Source organism: Malurus melanocephalus, unplaced genomic scaffold (assembly GCF_030028575.1).
Source record: "Malurus melanocephalus ecotype Western Australia unplaced genomic scaffold, MMel_1.1 scaffold_49, whole genome shotgun sequence".
In the NCBI taxonomy this organism is placed as follows: Eukaryota; Metazoa; Chordata; class Aves; order Passeriformes; family Maluridae; genus Malurus; species Malurus melanocephalus.
In genome coordinates this window covers 1,839,349-1,846,090 of record NW_026623281.1, presented here as the reverse complement: position 1 = coordinate 1,846,090, position 6,742 = coordinate 1,839,349, and positions in this window count along the sequence as shown.

Here is a 6,742-nt window from a genome sequence, read left to right as displayed (position 1 = left end):
GGGCAAGTGTTCAGCCATCTCCAGGAGGGCAGGACTCCATTCACACAGTACAGTTASATGGAAAGATAAATGCCATCACTCCAAATGTCCCACCTGCCTTCATACACTGAGCACAAGGTCATATGGTCTGGAWTATCCCTTGGGGTCAGCTGGGGTCAGCCGTTCTGGCTATGCCTTTATCCAACTTCTTGTGCACCCCCAGCCTCCTCCCTGGTGGGGTGAGAAGCAGAAAGGCCTCAGCTCTATGCAAGTCCTGCTCAGCAATAACAAAAACATCTCTGTATTTTCACCACTGTGTTCAGTGCAAATCCAAAACATAGCCTCTTACTAGCCACTGTTAAGAAGACAAACCTCAGCCAAAACCAGCACATTACCTTATTGTGGTTTAGCACAAATTAGAAATTTTTACCCACATTACCTTAAGCCTCACTGATAAAGGCWTTTTTGATTAATAGGCAAAGCTAAGCATCAACACAGGTTCTGATGCCATGTAGTGTGATGTTCTATGCAGACAGATAGAGAAATAAAGATGTGCCCAGACGGAAACAAGGCCAGGGATCTTTGTCCTCTCAGTCTGCTGGTATTGCTTCTCTTGGGAGCTGAACTCCTTTCACCTGTGTCAGCCAAAAGGGGCCACATTATCTCTAACACAAGAGTTCTGTTAACCAGAGTAACAGAGTGAATTAGGTTAGGAACTATATACAGGAGCTGCTACTCCCATCAGATGAGGACACAGGGACTTCTACAAAGCATGACTTCTTCTTCCAGCGGGATTTGAAAAAAAAAAAACAAACTCATATTTCTACAACTTCAGTGCTGCTATTTTTTCATGTGAAAAAGACCTTTGAGTATCATGCCTAGGCTGGAAGGGATGTATGAGGAAGCTTGTACTGCTGCAACCAGTCTGGTATTCATTCCAGGCTAGGTTWTGCTCACTTTGAAGTCAATTGCAATGTTCCATGGGTTTAACTAAGGTCTAGATTTGGCTCACTTCTATGAATCCCTCTATTTATCCAGCCTCACTGACTGGAAGTCCCACACCTTTGATGCTGCATTCATGAACAGAAAACTGAACTAGCTATGGCAGCAYACAGAATATTCTTCTGACAAAGAARTCATTGTATGGAAACCTCACTMTCTGCCATTTTCAGACAGTCAAGGGTTAGACATTTGATTAATATACTTTATTTCTGGAATTTTTTCCACAGGAATGATAACATCCGAGCCCATGCATTTTGGGACCTCTTGTTGGACCAAATACCTTCTCCTGAAAAAACTGTTATGGGCAGCACAAGTACTTGCCAGCATCCACTTAAAATTCCAGGAAGGTTACCAACAAGTTTTAATACCTGGGGTTTGTTTCCCAGCCTCTTGGGTTCTAATATTTAAGCTGGTATTTAACCAGGATGGTACCCCAAATGCCATGTGCTGTGCAATTGAAGAGAGGTTTACTTTTACTCGTATAAAAATATGCTGTCACTTTGTATCGGGATTTCAAACCAGATGCATACAGACAGTGATGCCACAGTCAGAAATGAGGCCTAGARTCCTTGGTGTTGGGATAGGTGAGAGTTTACTTGTCATCTTTGAGATGACATAGTCATACTGCTTTCTGGCATTGTGCCAATACTGACCCAGTACCAATTGAAACAGGAAACCTGTTTCTCTCCTTGTGGGAGAACCCAAAAATCATAGCAGCATTTCCTACAAGCATTGCATTTTTCTAGTGATCCTTCCAAGCTGACAAGTTCCAGCCTTGTAGTTTTCCAAGTGGATTTGTGCCATTAYAATACACAAACCAGCACCAAATGGTGGAGACTAGTACAGCAAAACATCCACACTCCTGATTTCACAGGTACTATCTTMTTCATTTTTCTATATTCATTTTACAGCATTTCATTTCCATCACTAAAATATTCCATTGCTGGAAACTCAAAAAGAAAAACCTGAATGTTTACACAGTAAAAGCAAGCAAAAAATACTAAAGAAAACATAAAATCTGCAAGCAMTATAACACTGTCTTTTAGACAGTCTAGGAACCTGAGTACCAGTCAGTGTGTGGTACATTTTGGGAGTTCTAGCCTGGAACCCAAATAGTCCAGGTTACCCTACAGGTTTCCTGCATGAACTTGATCAGGTTCAGGTGTCTGAAGACAGACACGCATAAAGCCTACATTCATTTTGAGCCCTGGGGAACTGACATGCATCATTTGTTAATTCACTCTCTTATGAGAAGGGGAATCCTCTCACAATCCAGTCATGTTGGGTTGTAGATCACTTTTTCACAGTCCTGATAACTGGTGGAGATTTTAGAAAGACATTTGCCCGAATGCTTTCACTCTGCTTTAGCCACAAAAGAYATTTRTCTYCCCTGCCTGTTTTTCTACTGCTCCTGAGCATTCTGCAGTTTTTATACTTACTTTTTTTTGCATGTGGTTTCTAACTCCATCAGCTTGCAACTCTTTTATGCACCTGTTTTCCTTCTCCATAACTGGGCCCTCAGTTAAACCAGATTAGCATAAGGGTAGCAAGTAAAAGGGTAGCATAATCTTCCCATGACTCAGACATCATGTACTTGGATTTATCGCCCCTGCTTGTTCCTCCACARGTTCTTTGTATCTGCCAACATATTAGGTGGGATATTTAGGTAACAACGTCATCCTCAACCTGTGTTACACTCCAGAGAAAATTTTACTGCTTAAAAACCATTGCTCAGGGGCAGGCTTAGYTGCACTGACTGCAGACCCGCTTCATTTCCCTGGTGCATTTGTGCTGCAATAAGAGACATCAATGTTTAATGTCTCTGCACTGGCAGTAGTCTGGAATAAAGGTTATAGAGCCTATGGCTCGACTTGCTGYATGCTGTGGAATGCAACACTACAGCCATTTCATAACGGGGCCAGAACTTGTGATGGACTGYACAAACTACATTATCTGCCTTAGACCTGGTTAGGTCTCTAGCATAAAAGATTTTTTGTGAGATCATTTTCCTGCATAGATCTTGTATTTTTCCCCAAACCGTCATGCCATGAGCTTTGATCTGTGAGGCTGTCAACCTGAGCATCTTCCATTGTTACTRAAAGCATTCAATTTAAGGTACGAGTGAATTGGAGTGTTGAGCATGCACTTGTATGTCAACCCTCACCCTTCACATGCAGCAGAATATAGCCTTGAGACAAACATTTTCATCAAGGAGTAACAGATGGAAGTGCTTTAGTTTCCATTTTGCATTAACAGAACCTCCTCATTAAACTCTTGAAGTGTTGCAGTCRGATAGCTTTGTGCTTTACTGCTTGGTGGGCATGGCCCAGCTGACTTCAGTGGGCTGACACTGCCACACACACATAGAAATCACTAGTTCACCCCTTTACAGATCAGATTTTCTACCATTTGTTTAGATTTTCTGCTTTGGGTTGTATCTTGTGTAAAACTGAATTCTGAACTCCAATCAACATTTAATTCTAAGCAATAGAGTTAGCCAGCAGGAAAGGAAATGCACAGAAACAAATTGAGCTGGCCCTGGCATGCACACACTCCACCTACACCTGCAGAGTTTATGCTCCCAGTATGGGGAAATAGATAAATATCTGCTAGTATTTTTAACTACTGCTGAATGCAATTCAGTTGATTGACTGGGAACCTCATCTGAATGGATTCTAGATGAGCCATTTATCCCTATGTGTCAGCTGTGGCAATTTGTAATACCATTCTGAACTGCTCTCTTCATTATTGTAAATGACRTTCCAGCCCCACAAAGTTTCTGGGTGGAACTTAATATGATGTAAATACAAATACCTACCCAGCTACTTTTTTTTTTTCTCTAGCAGGAAGTAGCAAGCAAAGCAACAGGGGCATTCAGCAGTATCAAAGGGTTTTCAATTTATTAAGGAAAGTCATTATTGTAGGGTTAACCAAAAGGTYTTATTAAACAGTGATTTAATGATGATTAAACAGTGACTAAACAATGCCAACAAGGAGGTCAAACACTCTACTACTTACCACACTTCTAATAATTAAACTAGCTTATGTACAGTATGCTTTGGSTCTGACATAAAATGTCACTTACCTTGCTGTAGATACCAGGTGCCARGTAAGGAATCTCGTGACCTCGAGGAGTGGCCTTGGGAGGTGCCCCTGCTCAAGGGGAGATCCCCCCAGTGCAGCCACTGCCATGCTGGAGAGCTCGACAGGGTCTGGAGATATTTGTAGTGTGAAGTGATCGGCTTGTAATCAAACTCCTCCCTGGTGGCAGCCTTGGAAGATTTAGATTTGTCTGGTCCCAGTTCAGGCTGGTCCTGTTAACTTCCAATATGACCCAAATTCTTTAGGTTCCTGCAAAGATACCACTTAGCATAATCTCTCAAGGTTTGTACAGCAGGACTGGCCTCAGCTGAGCCTATTTGTTGGTGATGCCAACAAATGGTGTCCCACTGACCCAAAGCAAGTGTGCCCATCACACTGTAAAATTTGGGAAAAATTTTTGGGAAATAAGTATCTCAGTTCTTATATCCCCTCACCTCTGATGTAACTGTGCATACTTCTGTCTTACAGCAATGTTTCTGTTGTACTCCTAATGGAAAAAGATGGGATTTGGAGTCACTTACTCACAAAGCACCATTTAACCTTGATTTTGGCTTTGACACCTTTTAGCTCCTCCCATTGGGACATGAATCCACAGCTTTTCACCTTTATTGTCATATTCACTAGAACTGAATCCTCTCCTATGTCTTTTGTTCTGCYCTCTTCACCTTTACATCCTATGTCAGAATACACCATATTGAACGATTCTTCTTTTCCCTCTTCTCTTATATGCAACTCTTTCATACTTGTGTGGTAATTCTGCAGAGAAAGGAGTGYCTATAGCTTATACCTATATTGAGTACTTCAAAACAATCATGGAGCTGAAAATACGACTACTCAGTAAAACGTCAAATTTGGATAATTTTCGATCACTATAGGGCTACTATGTGACTTTAGTCTTCCCATTCATCCAATTTCCTTCCCTAACACTGGAGATAAATACCTGTAATCTATCCTCAGTGTGATGATAAAAAYCAAGAGGACTACATAAAGATAAATATCCTACAGGTACAACATTTCTTTGTAATTGTCAAAATTGAAAGGCTTAATAAAACTTCTCAAGACTACAAAAACACAGTTCAAACTGTAGTTAAAAATGTACCTTGTCAGAGCCTCTAATCATTAATGCCTGTGGGGATCATCTGTGCAAAGCAAACTCTGAGACCTTCTTCACCTCGCTGATGATATGGGTCAGCACCTCCTCAAACYGTGCCTCCAGCTGCAGCGGCATCCTGCTGTGGCAAAACAGTTCTTTGGGGCATAACTCTTAGACCATAATAAACYAGGCCTCATAGAGAGAAGTGCCATAATTTTCCCATGACTCAGCCCTGACTCACCMGGAGCCTTTCCCACATTTAGGGAAAACCGTGTCATTCAAGCCATCTTTAGCACAGATGACCTTTTAAGCAAGATTGCTTAAAATATTTTGCAACTGTTAAGAAAAGCAAGCACTGAAAGATTGTGTTTCATAGGTGTCCTAACCCAGCCATGTGGGTAAGCACCCTAACCACAGACTAGGCATCAGATCCTGAGAGAGCCAGACAACAGAGTATTTAACTGACACTGAATAAAGACAGGTTTGTGTTCTTGGTATTGACAGCAATGAGGCAGCACTTGTGGAAGGAAGCAGGTGAATTCCAACCTAAGTAAGCGTTTTTCCACAAGCACTGCCTAGGTAGCCGACACCTTGATTAAGGACATCTCCCAATCGCAGGGAGCGAGAGTCTCCTGGTGGTGTGGGAGTGCACAGCGGTGCAGCCTTGGGTGGCACCATGGTACAGGTGCCCCTGCACCCAGCACCTCAACAGCCTCCATTCCCCGCAGCTCTGSAAAGCATGAGCTCAGCCGTGATACCCATCTACCCTTGCCAGGGAATTCTCTTGCCTTCTCTCTCCAACTCAGCCCTAGGCGATTGCAGTTGGCCTCAAATACTTTTGGTTTTTTTCTTGGTTTGTTTTTTGGTTTTTTTTTTGTTGTTATTTTGTGCCCCTTATCCTTATTTTAAACCCTGCAAACCTCCTTTGATTGAAGGTTTAAGGGAGGAAGCCTCACTGTGTCCTGAAGCAGACTTTCATTTTCATATTTAGAAGCAATAAAAAAAAAGTTGTTTTCTACAAAGCAGCTGCCACCAGCAAAGCCTATTATCTAAGGTGGCTCAAARCACAAAGGAATGACAGCTCGGTGCTAACATTTAAGATTTAGAACTTTAGTCTATTTTAATACATTCCATGAGTCAGAGTCATCACCTAGAAATATGGAAAGGTATTTTTCTTTTCTTTAAATATTTGTGCTATTTCACCTCAGAAATACTTAACACTCATAAATATGAGCCCCTGACATTCCTGCTTCCTTCRATTTTAATTTGCTTATAGAGCAGGGAAAGCAAAAATGTGTTAAGGGAAAAGATTTAATATGATGCTCAGATGTAAATAGACCAGAATTACGGAAGTGTCTTGAGTTCATAATACAGTTGCAGATTGTGCTTAGTCCGTTCGTTTGTTTAATCAAAACATCATTAACCAAATTGCTGAGATTTCACAAAATTCAAGTATCCCAGGAAGATAATACACACAGTAATTCATACTTATCTCGCAGTTACCTATAGATTTGCCAACAGAGGGAGTCCTCTCACTGTCTACCAAAGCTCTGTCGAAGTGTCCCT